The sequence below is a fragment of the Geotrypetes seraphini genome, chromosome 2, assembly GCF_902459505.1.
Source record: "Geotrypetes seraphini chromosome 2, aGeoSer1.1, whole genome shotgun sequence".
NCBI classification, from domain to species: Eukaryota; Metazoa; Chordata; class Amphibia; order Gymnophiona; family Dermophiidae; genus Geotrypetes; species Geotrypetes seraphini.
Genome location: NC_047085.1, coordinates 364,542,292 through 364,559,295, shown reverse-complemented (window position 1 = coordinate 364,559,295; position 17,004 = coordinate 364,542,292). Strand labels below are relative to the sequence as shown.

Genomic DNA, 17,004 nt, shown 5'->3' with positions numbered 1-17,004 from the left:
AAGTGATAAAGAGGCATTATAACATTCTTAGTCTTGTTAACCATCCCTTCTCTAATAATTCCTAGAATCCTGTTTGCCTTCTTGGCCATCACCACACATTGGGCGGAAGACTTCAGTGTATTGTCTATGATGGCACCCAGATCCTTTTCTTGAGCACTGACCCCTAAGGTGGTCCCTAGCATCCGATAACTATGATTTGGATTATTCTTCACTTTGCATTTGTCCGCATTGAATTTAATCTGCCATTTGGATACCCAGACTTCCAATTTCCTAAGGTCTTCCTGCAGTTTTTCACAGTCCGCATGCGTTTTAACAACTTTGAACAGTTTAGTGTCAACTGCACCCAGATAACTTCCAGGACTTCCCCAGCCCTAACCAAAGAATGCTGCTATGGTCAGAGCAGAAATTCAGCAACACTCTCTAGTTAAATGCTGCTAAATAGCATCTATCCTAGGGCTAGTAAGTACTATTTAATCTCTTCTGTCTGGTTAAATAGTGCTGAAAATCTTCTAGGTATTTTGAATGTGTAAATAAACAAATACATAACAGCAAGTTGATTGATATGAGTTGATATTTAGATTTTCAGAAGATGTTTGTCAAAGTTCATCATGAGATTCTAATTTCCTATAGAGTCCTGGGAGAGGAGGTGATCATTTTATGGGTTGCAAACTATCATTCAAAAGAGCTAAAGTAGGACTACTGGGCCAGTTATTCACATGGAAATGGATTATCAGTGCAGGGTCAAGTTTATTTCAGTTTGATATACCACTTAAAATACATCCTAAGCGGTTTGCATAAAGCATAGCTAAAAGTAATTTAAAACAGGGAAGCTTGACATAAACAATTAAAATAATTTAGGAGACTGTTTATGATACAAACAATGAAGGAGACTGGGTAGGATTCAAAAGGAAAACAGCAAGGTTACATTATTTCATACAATAAAGAATTGATGGGGGAGGGAAAAACAAAAGGGACTGCGGTTAAACTCAAATTAGGATCCAGGTATATACTCCAAAGGCATCTTTAAAAAGAAGGGTTTTAAGGCTTGCTTTGAATTTGGCAGTATTAGTTTCTAGTCTCATGTTCGATGGGAGGGAGTTCCAAAGTGTGGGAGCTACGACCAAGAAGATTGCGAGTTGTATCATAGACTAACTGGCGAATAGAGGAACTGCAAGAAGATTTTGATGCGATGATCAGAGTACTCTAGAAGCTGCGTACGGAACTAACAGGCTATCAGTGAATACAGGCGAATGCACTGGTTGTACCTTAAAGGTAAGAAAAAGTCATTTAAATGTGATCCGGCGGGTGATAGGAAACCAATTTGCATTTCTCAGGAGAGGAATGACATTTGTTCTGGGATCTGCTCTGTTTAGCATATTCACATATGATCTGGAGCAAGGAGTAACAAGTTAGATGATCACTTTTGTGGATGACAGAAAACTATTCTGAGTCATTAAAATATCAGGGGATTGTAAGGATTTACAGAAAGGACTAGGAGACCTGGCATTTAAGTGGCAAATGAAATGTGCTGTGGATAAGTGTAAAGTAGGGGACAGACAGAAAACTATGGTGTACAAGCTTGGGTTCTAAGTTGGAAATCTCTACCAAAGAAAAGTCATTTAAATTATGATAGACAGTTCATTGATGTTTTAAAGTCCAGTGTGCTGCAGCTGCTAAAAAAATGCAAATACTGTAGAATGTTAGGATTACTCAAAAAGGGTGGAAAAAACCTGATAATAGGTCTCTGATACAGCCACACCTTAAATATCCTGTGCTGTTTTGGGTACTTTGGTACTTCGCATACTGCGAGATTATTACTAGGGTCATGGCGGCCTGTTTTAAAATGGAGCCGCTAAGAGCAGGAATGAATGGAGTTTACTCCTGCCCCCATTGCTCCACTCTTTGGAATTCATTGTTGGAAAGTTTCCATAGTGATTATTGCCCATATTTAGCTTTCCGTAAAATGATCAAATCAATTTTATTTCAGCAATATTTTGTATAATTGTTATGATGAGATTTATTTGATTTTGATTAATGCCATGGGCTGTTTTATTTCTTGATTTCCACCTTAGCAATTCAGGTATTCTATTGCTTTATATAATGTAATATTTTGTGAGATCTATTTGTTCTGTAAAACCGCTTAATACTTCATTGTCTATAGCGGTATATCAAATTATTAAATGCAATCCACTGGACCACCAGGTGCCCTGCTCAAACGGGGAGGGTGGGGTGCTAGGGTTGTGAGTGGGGATTGGAGGATGTGCCGGGGGGAGGGGCTCAGAGGATGTCCCTGCCAGGAAAGGGAGATTCAGAGGATGTACCGGGGAAAGGAAGCTTGGAGACTTTGACGGGACTAGAGGAGGAATAAGAGGATTTTCCAGGGCTAGGAGGGGGATCAGAGCTTGTGTTGGGGGGTAGAAGTGGGGCATGCACACTCTGCTTTTCCAGTGCCTGGCCAATATTCAGCTGGAACCTGTATAAGTGTGTTACGTGGGTCCCAGTCCGGTTAGCCACCGATATTCAATTCTAGTGTCCTGATTTGGCCCAACATTGAATTTTGAGGACTAATTTAGCCAGTACCATCACTGCCACCTGCTAATTGGAGAGGTTGCCTAGTGGTTAGAACAGCTGCCTCAGAACCCTGAGGTTGTGAGTTTGATTCCCATTGCACCTTCTTGTGCCTCTGGGCGAGTCACTTAACACTTCTTTGCCCTAGGTACAAAATAAGTACCTGTCTAAAATGTATAAACCATAGTGAAAAAGCAGTAAGCAAATCCCCCCCCCCTTTATTGACTGACATCTCAAAAAGGATATAGTGGAACTAGAAATGATTTGGAGATGGACAACAAAAATGATAAAATGGAAAGAACGCCACTCTTAAGAAAGGCTAAAGGGGACAGAGCTCTTCAGTATGGAGAAACTGAAAGGGAATATGATAGAAGTTTATAAAATCATGAAAGGGAGGAAAATGTTTAACTTTTCAAACACAAAAAGAGCATAAGATAGCATGAAATTAATGAAAGTTATTTTTTCATACATTTGTATAAATAAGCTCTGTAATCTATTGCCAGAGGATGCGATAAAGATGACTGACATAGCTGAATTTAAATGAGGTTTAGATAAGTTCCTGGAGGAAAATTTCATAGAAAATTGTTTGCCAGGTAGACTGGGGGACCCCATTGCTCATCCTTGGAAATAAGCTAAGAAAAATAGATCTAGTTTCTTGGATCTGCTGTGTACTTATGAATCAGTCGCCATTTTTGGAGACAGGATTCTGTGGTCAATGTACTTTGAATCATCATGGATTTTCATATGTTCATATGTACTTTATCCTCATCATAAACTGGTGACAAACTGTGAAACAGAAATCACAGATACCTAGGACTCTGGAATGTGAATGCCTCTCCTATGATTTGCGGAAACGGACGGAGCCAGCCAAATCATGAGGCCACTTTTACGTGTCCCCTCTAAACAAGCTAAATTTAAGTCAGTGACCAAGAAGAAATAAAAGATTCTATAATGCTGTAAATGTTCTCATTTGTACAGAAGCATGATTATAAGTCATTTCCTACTGGCTATGCCATTTCATGAGCATACTTTGAGCTAAATCAACTATTACAGAAGGATGCTCCCATGGAAAGAAAAAAAAACAAAAACTTGTGTTCAAAGTTTTCAAAAAGTTTCTGAAATTTGGAACTTGTTTTGGTTCATTTCATGCATTCAGTGTTTCATTTTCACTCAAACAAATTGAGTATATAGGCATTAATTTATATTAATGCACATGAAATTGATTTTGAGCACTAAGGCCCCTATTCTATAAATAACTCCTAAAGTTATGCATGTAGATCAGTGCACCTAGGCAATCTAGGCAGCTAACTTAATTGTTTAAAAGGTTTAATCAGTGCCAGTAATTAGCAATTAACTATTCATAACTGATATTAATTGCACTTAATTGAATGGTAGGCACCTAATTTGGTAGGCACCTACTCCGAGGCGCCAACCAAAAAGTAGGCATGGTTAGGGGGGCAGATAGTGGATTTGTTTCTCATGTGGGCACCTGTTTTGGACTTAGGTGCACTCATTTAGGCCAAGAAAACCCTGGCTTAAATAGGGCACGCCTAAGGTTAGAATGCCTATCGACGCCTAAGCCTACTTTAGGTACCATTAAGTGCGATTTAAAAAAAATGTGCCTAGCTTTTATAGAAACACAATTAATTTAAGTATTTATATACCACTTATAGTTTAAGTGGTTTATATTCAGGTACTCAAGCATTTTTACCCTGTCTGTCCTGATGGGGTCACACTATCTAATTTACCTGGGGCAATGGGGGGATTGGGTGACATCTAAGGTCACAGGAAGCAGCGTGGGATTTGAACACACTCCCCACTGCATTACTTGGTACCTAACCTTTAGGTACCATTTATAGAATCTGAGCTTAAGGACCTGATTTTATAATTGGGCACCTAAGTGAGAAGTCCCAAAAGATGCCTATTTTTATTCTATTTTATTTAAGCAATTTAGGTGCCTATGCAACTTTAGAAAAAAGACTCCCAGATCCAGCACCAATAGCTCACAAATGATGACATCCAAATTTGTACCTGCTCTGAAGTTGATTTAAATGTACACATGCATATTCGATAACATATGTGCATACATTGCAACTCCGTCTATGATCCATCCTAACTGCGCTCTGAGAACACTTACAAGTGGATCATAAAATAGTAGGCACACACTTTTCATACATGTACTTTTTACATGCACATGCAGTCACACAATTTTATTAAAGCTTTTTTATCCATGTGTAAAATAGGCTTTTTACACTTAGAAAACCTTTGTAGATTTGCCCCTTAAAATGGAAGTGTCCTAATGAGCGCACATGTTGTCTCTTCTGATTTGCTTTTCAACAATTTTGAGATCATAAGAGATTAGTCAGTGGTCTTTTTAAGTCAGGGCAACTTTGGACCCAAAGGAGCTGAAGGAGAGCCGCCAAATAACTTCCCATGCAAGGCTGTGACACTGCTGACTAATGTGTATCGATTCCTGCCCCATCAACCTACTTTCAAACTTTTATTGAGGGTATCCCCAAGGAGGTAGGCATTTTAAAATGTATTCTCTTCATCTATTGAGAAAAGCCTTGTTCTCCAAGCAGGCAGCTTATTATCCCTTGAGCTTGGATAAAGAGGCAAAGAGTAGCAGATAAAAAATGATAGTAATGTGGCTTAATGGTTAAAGCTACAGCCTCAGCACCCTAAGGTTGTGGGTTCAAACTAGAGAATGACACAGAGACACATTTTTCCCTGTCCCCACAGGAACTCATTTTCCTGTCCTGTCCTGGAGAGTTCTTTTCCTGTCCCTCCCCATTACTGCAAGCTCTGTCCTCATCTGCACAAGCCCCCAAACACTTTAAAATCATAAGTGTTCAAGGCTTGTGCGGTTAAGGCAGAGCTTACAGGAATGGGACAGGGACAGCAACAAAATTCACAGGGATGGAATGGAGAAATTGAGTTCCTGCAGGGACGGGGAAAAAATTTGTCCCCATGTCATTCTCTACATCCAACATTTTTCCTTCTCTTATCCCCTGGACTGTGTTAAACATTTTTTGTCCCTACCCAACAGCCCCATGCCCAACATTTCTCCTTCAATCACTCTTCTCCAGCACCACGCCACATCTCTTCCTCCATTCCCTTCTCCAGCATGTCCATCATTCCTCCATCTTGCATCCCTTTCCATCTGTCCCACTATTCCCTCTCTACCACCATATCCAACATTTCTCTCTCTACCTCATTCCTCACCCACCACCATGTCCAACAGTTCTCTCCCTATGCCCAACAATTTTCTTCTCTCTTCCTTTTCCCATGTACACCATCTCTTTCCATCTCACGTCTTTCTATTCCATCCTCAACCTCAGCATCTCTTTCTCTCTCTCCCTCCATCCTATGTCTCAAGGTCATGCCCCCTCCCTTTCTCCAGCAAGGCAATTTGGTGCCCCTTCCATCCTTCCTTCCATTGTCCGAAATTCACACGCCTTTCCTTCCTTGTCTCAATGCGACCTACCGTCCCTTCTGTGTCCCAATGTGCCCTTCTCCCTCCATCCCTCCCTTCTGTGACCCAACTTGCCTCTCTTCCTCCCTCCTTTGTCCCAAGCTCATGCTTCCTCTTTACTTCCTACCCCTCCACCCAATCTGGCAGCACAAGGCAGCACTAGGGTGGAAGCGGCATCTTGCTACCAGCCAGCATACCTGCTGGTCAGCTCTCTCTGCTGTGAACCTTCCCCAACATCTACTTCTCCCCCCTCCCTCCACCGCAAGTCTACTTTACATTCCATGTAAATGTTGCCAGGTGGAGGAACTGACTTCTCAACACCGCCCTGCTGCTGGCCGGCGACTTCTCTCCACTGTGACCCACCATCTCTGACAACTTTCTGTTTCTGCTAGGGCGGGAAGTGGAGAGAAGATGCCGACCAGCGGCAGGGTGGCAATGAGAAGTTGGCTCCTCTGCCCGGCAATGTTTATAAGAAATGTAAAGTAGAAGTGTGGGGGAGGGGAGGGGAGAAGGAAGGAGGAGATGGCAGGGAAGGTACCTGCTGGTCGGCAGCAAGATGCCTCTCCCGGGAGAGTTCCGCCCGTGTAGATACACCGTCGGCCCGTTACCACTGGGAATTTTTGGGGAGGCTATGGCCCCTGTGTCCCCCCCTCCACGTTCTGATGCCTATGAGTCAGAGTTCAAATCCTGCTTCTCCCAATAGCTGTCTTTGTAACATGGGCAAGTCACCTAACCCTCTGTCAAGCATAGATTATAAGTCCTCTGGTGACAGGAAAATAGCCACTTCTTCTAAATGTAATATACGTAGAACTATATCCAGTCAAGAGCCAATCGAGTCTAGCACATTATCTTCAAAATGTTCCAACTTTAAAATTCCAAATCTGACAGAGATAGAATCCACTCTTAAAGCAATCAATTCAAAAGGTTCTCCAATCGACTCAATTCCCCCATTTTTTTTAAAGCGCTTTATTAGGATCTTTGGCTCAGCAATTCTTACTCTAGTAAGTGAAAGTTTAAAACAAGGCATTGTTCCCAAAGCCTGGAAAAGTTCTATCATTCATCCTTTAATCAAAAATCATAAAATCAGCGCCGAAGACAAGTCAAACTACAGACCTATTGCCAACTTACCATTTTTGTCTAAACTTACAGAGAAAATAGTCTTCAATCAAATCTCTGAATTCATTGAAAAAACAAATATTCTTCACCCCAATCAAACCGGCTTCCGACAACATCATTCCACCGAACACTCACTAATAGGCATGTCCACTACAATTCATTACTTCTTAGACCACCATCAATCCGTTCTATTAATCTCCTTAGATCTTTCATCCGCCTTCGATACAATTGATCACGAACTCCTACTTCACAGACTTCATTCAATAGGAATTACAGATCAAGTTTTTTCCTGGTTTCAATCATATTTTTCTGATCGCGTCTCTTCAGTTTCTTTTAACAACTCTACTTCTAATAATTTTACTTCAACTAGTGGCGTCCCCCAAGGCTCCATACTGTCTCCACTATTATTTAATATATTTCTTGCCCCCCTTCTAACCTTATGTCAATCAATAGGTTTTAATGTCTTCGCTTACGCCGACGACGTACAACTTTTACACCCTATTGATATTGATAATCCTTCAGACACTTCAGAGATCAATGCAAAACTAGAAAAAATACATCTATGGCTAAATAACAATAGACTTGCACTAAACATCAACAAGACTAATATATTACTCTTTCCTTGGAAAGACAACCCAAAGCTCAAATTTCCTATTACCATCAAGGATCATCCTATTCAAGAGGTAGATAATATTAAAATATTAGGCGTCATTTTTGACCGTAAACTTTCCTTTCATAACCACATCAGCTATATCATTAAGTCGTCATTCTTTAGACTTCGACAAATTCGTTCTGTTTCTCAATTCCTTAATAATAATGCACTTAACATTCTCATCCATTCTTTCATTATATCCAGGATAGATTACTGTAACGCACTTTTCAAAGGCATAGCTCAAAAAGAAATCAAACGCTTACAGATTATACAGAATACCTCGGTCAAGCTTATCTTTAAAGCCAAAAAATTCGACCATGTCACTCCACTGCTTAAAGAAGCCCACTGGCTTCCTGTTACTCACAGAATCATTTACAAACTCAGCTTGCTTACTTTCAAATCTTTATCTCTCAAAACTCCGTCTTTTATATATAAATCACTAATTCCTTACAATGCGATTAGAACATTAAGATCTACTGATCAACATCTACTTTCAATTCCATCTCTTAAAATTATAAATACAAGACGCCAATTTATCTTTTCCGTCACTGCTCCCCAAACTTGGAATTCTTTACCTCATCACTTGAGACAAGAAGTCAATTTAGAGAAATTCAAAAGTAACCTGAAAACCTTTCTATTCAATGATGCCTTCTTAAATTAACTATTAATTTCATCATAAATCAATTTCAGGACCAAGCTTCACCCATTCCTCATGTTCCTTCCCTAAATGTGATTCCCATCTTTATTTTATATTGTAACTTCTTGCCTGCCCTTTCCCTTATGTTTCCAGTATTGTTATTTTTTGTCTTAAGTCTAGTCAACTTTTCTTAATGTATTACTATGTTTTAATGTAATTTTAATGTACATCGCTTTGAATTAAGAAATAGCGATTAATCAAAATTGAATTAAACTTGAAACTTGAAACTTGAAACTTGAAAATACATAAGCTACATCCAAAGAAATGGACAAAAATTCTCTAAATCTAGCAATCCCCACCCCTTTTATGAAGTCATATCTAACTAATAGTCAACCAATCAAAGAAATCTACCATTTCCAGAAACTTCACACCCCTCCCTACTTCCATTGAATTATCTTTTCCTTCTGCCAGCCACTGAAGATTCCTGATGACAAGGATTCAAAACTAGAAAGAGGAAAAAGTTTTTTAAAAATCCTCCTGGTGAAAAAAATGTGTAGATAAAAAAAATACAATAAAATAATTGAACACACTGAAACATCAATATATTTACAAAAAATAATTTATAAATATACAAACCCTGGGCAGAGGCACAAAGGTTGTGGAGATATGAGGAAAACAGAGGAATATCATAACAATTTAAACAAAACTCTAAAATCATTAATTGTTGGATAGAGCTGGTTAAACATTTTTTTAAAATAAATACCTAAAAATGAGGAGAAATTTCCAGTTAAAACACCACAAACCAAAACTGAAAGAATATTCTCTAGAAACTTATATGAGTATCCTTTAGAGCAGGGGTGTCAAACTCAAATACACAGTGGGCTAAAATTAAAAACTTGGACAAAGTCACGGGCCAGCCTTGATATTTATTGAAAAATTGAGGAAATTTTTCCTCCTCCTCAGATATAACAATGAACCTTTTCATATGGAAAAAAACTTAAGTTTTGCTTAAACATAAACTATAAACACATGTGAAATCAAATGTCAAATAAAAGACACATCTGTGGCATTCATTTCTTAAATAAATTTTTTTTAAAAAAATCTTATGCCTCTTTCTCTATTTGTAGCCTTCTGAGTTAAATTTCAATGGTAACCTTTTTTCCCCACAGGCTAACAACAACAATAATAATAATTTCCTTCAATAAAAATCCAACCATTCAAGTCCATGCTTGGAGTAACAAGGAAAAGTGCATAAAGAAAACTTTCATTCAAGCTCTGTTTGGACCACTCTGGCTTGGACCACTCTGATCTACTCTGATGCACAATGGTCCAAGCCAGATACCTGACATCTTTTCTTGGATGCTAGTTTATCAATGTTTGGGGTCAGGCTCTGAGCTGAGGAAATCCTCAGAATTGAGTAAAGGTTTTCATCAGTGAGACGACTCCTGTGCGATGTTTTGTTCATCTTCATCAAGGAGAATAGTTGCTCACACAGATGTGTGCTTCCAAACATAGAGAGCATTTGAGCAGTTTGGGTACAGATCTGGGGTGTTGTGTCAGGGATGTTACGTGGAAACTGTGCAGCGCCCACAGCGTCATACTGTGACTTCAGCGTGTCACTACACTGGAGTTCAATCAGCTCCATTTGGAGGTTAGTTGGTGTGCTTTCCATGTCAACTGCAAATGGACTACTAAGCAGTTCAAACCTACATTTCTGGGCATCAAAGTCGGCAAATCGCCGGGTGAATTCGGCGCTGAGTTTGACAAGTTTTTCAGCAAACTGTACACTTGGGAACACGGCGGTAGAGATCTGTGTTTTTATGATTTGGCAGCAAAGAAAATGGCCCAGGTTCCCTTACAGCATCTGAGTCTCCCACAGGCACAGTTTTGTTTTAAAAGCCCTCACTGCAACGTACATATCTGTGATGACATGGCCCCGCGCCTGAAGCTGCAGATTCAGTACATCGAGATGGCTCATGATGTCACAGAGAAATGCCAGCTCAGACAGAAACTCTTCATCCTGGAGCTATGCTATGTCTTTCTGTTTGCTTTCTAGAAACTGACAAATTTCCTCACGCAGCTCGAAACTTCTGTTCAGCACTTTTCCTCTGCTTAACCATTTCATCTCTATGTGATATGGCACGTCTGCGTATTCCGAACAACATTCCTCCAGAAAAGACTTGAACTGGCAGTGATTCAAACCTTTAGCTCTTATAAAGTTAACTACTCGTGTTATGGTGCTCATCTTCAGGGCTTTGCCACACAACGATTCCTGATGTATGATGGAGTGATAAATAGTTAGCTCACTTGCACAGTTCTCCCCCGCATCTTCTCCCAAATTCTGGCTATCAATCCACTCTTTTGACTGCACATTGCGGGTTTATCCCAAGGTAGGCTCATTTGAGTTACACATTTGGAAACCTCTTCAAAGATTTATTTTGCTGTGGTTGTGCCATGCGTTGATTTTAATCCCCAAAGTTCCTCCATAACGCATAGATTTGAGTCCACTCCATGGATGAAGACTGACAGCTTGGCAGTATTAGAATGTGTCGCTGCTCTCATCCACAGCAAGGGAGAATGCAGTGAAATCTTTTCCCTTTTCCATCAGCTGTTCATGTAGATTTGTTGCAAGATCATATGCACGATCAGCTACTGTGTTTCTGCTAAGGCCACATTTAAAAATGCTTGCCTTTTATCTGGGCGCACTATGTCGCAAACTTTGATCATGTACTTTTTAACAAACTCTCCCTCATTTAAAGGGCCAAGCTAATTTTGCAATCTCTGCTGCCACAATAAAACTAGCCTTTACAGCAGCCTCACTTTGTGATATGGCTTTTGTGAACATATTCTGTCATGAAACCAAACTTCTTTTCATCTCCTCTAGTTTCTGGCGCTTTTGCGCTATGTCCAGTTCCTTGTACTTGTGGTATTTCATTTCATAGTGTCTTCTTATGTTATATTCTTTGGTTACAGCTACGTTGGTGCTGCACACAAGACAAACAGGTCTGTCCTTTAGATTTGTGAACAGATATTCTGCTTCCCACTTTTCTAGAAAGCTTCTGTTCTCCACCTTTTGTTTGGTCATTTTGGGAGGGGTGTCCCGATGTGACTGGTAGCATGAGGTCGCTAATGAATGTCAACAGAAGAGGGGACATTTGTGGGTTCTGATTGATGCACCAACACACCATTATGGGATTTGTAGTATTAGCGGTGCATGGGCTGTCTACCGGTGGGCCAGCTCTAGTAGACATGTGGCATTTTCTTGCAGGCCAAATATAATTACACTGCGGGCCAGATTTGGCCCACGGGCCTGAATATGCCATCTATGTTTTAGAGAGAATACTGAAGAGAATTTAAAAGAGATGAACATCAAAGCTATGGAACAGAGTGAAGTAACAGCACTAGAGCTGGTTTGAAAGAGCCCCAATCTGGAAGATCCCTGATCCTGATGGTGTAGCTCAAACACTTAGGCCCTGATTATATAAATGGCGCCTTCCAGAAATCATTACATTACATTAGTGATTTCTATTCCGCCTTTACCTTGCGGTTCAAGGCGGATTACATAAGAATTGTTATGATATTAAGAAGTACATAATGTTAAGGTAATAAGAAGTTCTTAAGGAATAGTTTGAACATTTTCTAATTTGCTAAGAAGTAGATAGTATTGTAGGAGGAGTTTGGGGCATGTCTGATTGTGTTATATTAGTTTTATGTATTTTTTGAAGAGTAGAATTTTTGTTTCTTTTTTGAAGGTTTTTAGTCTGTGGTCGAAATCAGCAGATTGGCAAGTTGTCTGTCCAGTTTCGCTGCTCTGGTGGCCAGTAGGTTGTCATACAGTTTTCTTCGTTTGACGTTTTTGGTTGGCGGGTGAGTGAATATTGTGTGGGTTCTCCTGTGTCTGGTTGAGGTAGATTGAATTAGTCGATTGTTCCAATAGGTTGGGATGTCTCTGTTTATAGCTTTAAATAGTAGGCAGTGGAACTTGAAGTGAACTCTGGCCTGTATTGGGAGCCAGTGTGAGTCGTGGTATGCCTCCATGATGTGGTCGTATTTTTTCAGCGAATAGATGAGTCTTATAGCTGTGTTTTGTATGGTTTGTAGTTGTTTTATCATGGTTGCAGGGCAGGGGAGATATAGTATGTTGCAGTAGTCTATTAGGCCTAGGATTAGTGATTGAACCACTTGGAATACTGCGTCTAACATTGGTCTCCCAACCTAAAGAAGGATATAAAACTGCTGGAGAGGGTGCAGAGACGAGCAACAAAACTAGTAAAAGGTATGGAGAAACTGGCATACGAGGATCGACTTAAGAGACTGGAATTGTTCTCCCTTGAGAAAAGGAGACTGTGAGGGGATATGATCGAGACCTTCAAAATACTGAAAGGAATCGACAAAATAGAGCAGAAAAAACTATTTACATTGTCCAATTTGACACGGACAAGAGGACACGGAATGAAGCTAAGGGAGGACAAGTTCAGGACTAATATCAGGAAGTTCTACTTCACTCAGAGAGTGGTTGACACCTGGAATGCTCTCCCAGAGGAGGTTATTGCGGAATCGACCGTCCTAGGATTCAAAAGTAAACTAGATGCACATCTCCTTACGAGAGGCATAGAAGGATATGGATGAGTAAAAATTACGCCAGGTATACACCTGGCAGGGCCTCCACATGTGCGGATCGCCAGACTAGATGGACCGAAGGTCTGATCCGGAGATGGTGCTTCTTATGTTATGTTCTTATGTTATGTTATGTTTTTTGTCGAAGAATTTTCAGACTTGTCTTAGGTTTCTCATAGTTGCAAATGATGTTTTTATTATTTTGTTGATTTGTGGTTGCAGGGTACAGCCTCTGTCTATCAGCACTCTGAGGAGTTTTAGCTTGGGTTGAATGGGGTATGAGATAGAGTTAATTACTAGGTTAGTCAAGGTTGGAGTTTTGCTGTTTTCTAGTAGGATGAAGTTTGTTTTTGTTAGGGTTAAGCTTTAGTTTGTGTTCTTTCATCCATGTTGCTATTGCTTCAAGTGTTCTTTGTATTGTGCCTACCATGGAGGGAGCTGGTTGGTTGAAGGGGAGGAGTATGGTGATATCATCTGCGTAACTATAGGAGGTAAAGCCTAGTTTGTCTAGGTAGAAGCTTAAGGAGGCAATGTATAGGTTGAAGAGTGTGGGAGACAGAGGTGATCTTTGGGGTACTCCACATGGGTTGGACCATGGTTCTGATTTTTCTTTGTTTGTTTTGACTCTATAAGTTCTGGATTGTAGGAATCCTTTAAACCATGTTAGTACCTTGCCTGTAATTCCTATTGAGTCTAGTATTTGTAAAAGGATGTCATGGTCTACTAGATCAAAGGCTGCAGAGAGGTCTAGTTGTATGATCAGCATTTTCTTGCCTGTGCTGAGGTGTTGTCTCGCGATGTCCATGAGTGTTCCTAGTAGAGTCTCAGTGCTGTAGTTGGTTCTGAAGCCAGACTGTGTGGGGTGGAGTAAGTTGTGGTTTTCTAGGTATAAGTTTAGGGCTTTAGCTACGAGGCCTTCCATTAGCTTGACGTAAAGTGGGATTGAGGCTATGGGTCTGTTGCTCCTTTGGGGTCTCTTAGGATTGGAGTTATAATGATTTCGCATGCTGAAATCAGTGCGCCTACTGAGTTAGGTGCCTAACTTTTTTTTTTTAAACTTGGTATAATTGGCATGGTTATTGAAATACCATTAAAAATGATTTAAAACATTTTTAAAAAATTAATTTTTGGATAGGTGCCTAACTCGATAGGTGTCTACAGTGAAGCACCTACCATCACCTACCCAAAATGTAGGCGTGGTTAGGAGATGAATTTGGGCATGAATTGCCTTAGGTGATAGTAGGCGTTTAATGTTAGGTGCTGATAAATTAGGCCCAAAAAACCCTGGCGCCTAACATTATAACTCCTGCCACTGTCTAAATTTAGTTAGGATTCTACAAGCAGTGCCTGAATTTGATTGACATGCTGTAGGCACCATTTTTCTAGGTGCCTATCGATTTAGGTGCCGTTTATAGAATTGGGCCAAAATGCAGGTGCCACAGTGGGGTGCAATTTGTGCCAATTCTCTAATACCTTCTGGTCATGCCTATGCCATAGTAGAATACTAGATCAAAACCACTTTGGTGTGCCAAAGGTTTGAGCACCAACATGTCCATGCTCTTCCCATGTGCATGCGCCCTTACACTTGCACATAAAGGGATACTTTTACTAAGCTACATTAGGCAGTAAAGCATGCCTAATGCAACAACAACAACAACAACAAAAGGAATACTGCGAGAAGGTGCCCTGCATTAATGCGTTAAAAATTGTTTTTATATTTTTTGAGGAAGCAGATTGAGTATTCCTACACTAACCAGTTAGTGCATCCACATTACCACGTGCTAACAGATAACACAGGAGCCCTTACCACCTACAAAATACTGTAGGTGGTGATAAGTGCTACCACGAAAAGTTTTTTAAAAATGGTGGCAGCATTAGAGCAAAGCCATTAATGTAAAAAAAACAAAAAACCTGGGAATTTTACAGCCACGGTAAAAATGGCCTTGGAACATTGGAAAGACTCGTGGAAGTGTACAAAAAGCTTATTTTTATTGCAGTTTAGTAAAAGGACCCCTAAGTGACTTACATGTATAGGTTACAGAATAGCACTTAGCACTTAGGGCCAGATTATCAACTCAGCACCTTAACTTAATCATCAGTAGCCTCCCTACTACCACCTAATTTAATTGGTTTAATTGGGTTTAAGTGGCATGATAATTGATTAAACCATTAAAACCTAATTAAAAGCTCGTTTAAAAAAATCACTGCTAGGTGGCCTACCTGACTGGTGCCTTGGTCTCTTATGCTTATCGGTGCCTAGGAATGCCGAAGGCCAACAGTGGGTGTGGTTAGGGGGCGAAGCTGGCCGTCAGCATCACTAAGCAATGCTGACCACGATTCATGAAGAACCCTAGGCACCTGAAATGTAGGCCTGTGAAACTCTGGCCTATATTTCTGGTGAATAGAGTTCTTGCTAGGAGCCAGTATGCCCGATTCTATATGTGGCATCTGTTGGCGATTGACACACAGCATAAAGGGGGCATACAGAATGTACATAACTTTCAATTATTGGGACCAATCACAGGCCTAAGAACTACTATTCTGTAACACAGGCGTGCTGTTGTTTAAATTTAGCTTTTAAGAATAGCCTTTTTTATATTCTCTCTCTCAAAACCTGGCAGAATTAACACCACAGTGGTTACTAACAGAAAGAGCACTTCCTTCCCAAGGCATATTTAAACAACATATTCAGTAACTACTGCTTGTAAATTGCAATTGCCCAACAATTTAGTTCAATGCGGGGTATGTCTACCTGCTTTATATATACTGTAAGCTCCAATAGTTGCTGATAGAATGTATGGTATAATTCCGTAGACTCTAATAACATTGGGGCAATAGAACAGGATCAAAATGGGGAGAACTCGTATGTAGAAGAACAGATAAATTGAAGCTGGACAAAGCCATCATCATCAGTCATAAGAAAAAACTGAAACCTCAGATTATGGATTGACTAGAAGAAGGTTTTGATAGCACCCCCACTCTTGGCTAATAAACTACAAGGGTGAATCAAAAATTAAAGGCAATTGTTTAATTACGCAATAACCAGAACAGAGCTAGTGAAATGCCTGTTGGATAGTTCATCCATGCATAGCGCAACGCTTGGCCTTTAGTCGTGCGTCAACTACGAAGTCAGAAACAAGAACGTTCCATTGCAAGATTGCACCTTTGAAGAACAACGTGCAGTAGTGCGCTTTCTTTGGGCAGAGGGAGTGAAACCTGTGGAAATTCACTGTCAGATATCGATTCAATATAGACATACACCATGAATCAATTCAAGGTTAATAGTGGATAAGAACATTTAAAGTGAGAAGAACAGGTGTAACTGACGAAGGTTCTGGTCGCCCGTCAACATTGTGCACACAGGAGCATATTGACAGGGCGGACACCTTGATTAGAGAAGACCGACGGATAGCGATGTCTTAATTGGCTGGAAATTCGGATATCAGCTATCAATCTGCATTTGCCATAATGCATAATGACTTGGAGTACAGGAAAGTCTGCACACAATTGGTTCCCAAGCGGCTTACTGATCTTCATGTAGAGGTTGCAACCCAGTTCCTGAGACGATATGAAGAAGATCTGACTAGTCTGGAGAAAATTGTCACCGGTGACCAGACATGGGTACATCACTGCAACCCAGAGAGTACATGATGAATAAAGGAAGCAGTGCTCACCTGGCTTCGGGATCAGCCAAAAAACTTCTTCTCTGCAGGAATGTAGAAGCTAGTTGAATAATACAACAAATGTGTCATCTTGGAAAAGTGGTATGTTCAATTGCTCACAATTACTTCTATTAAATCCATTAAATATATTTTGCCTTTACTTTTTGATTTACTCTCGTGTCTTGAAATGTACAAAGTAAGTAAAGCTTCCTGAGGGATTTTCTGTGAAAATGTGACAGACTGCACTCCTTCTGAATTATAAAGATGGGCAATTGGT

General features: G+C 40.2%; 1 protein-coding gene across 3 annotated transcripts in view; it reads left to right on the top strand.

Annotated features, from left to right (window-relative positions):
• PDE1C (phosphodiesterase 1C) overlaps nt 1–17,004 on the top strand; it is a 758,662-nt gene that overhangs the window by 681,206 nt on the left and 60,452 nt on the right. The window lies entirely within an intron of this gene.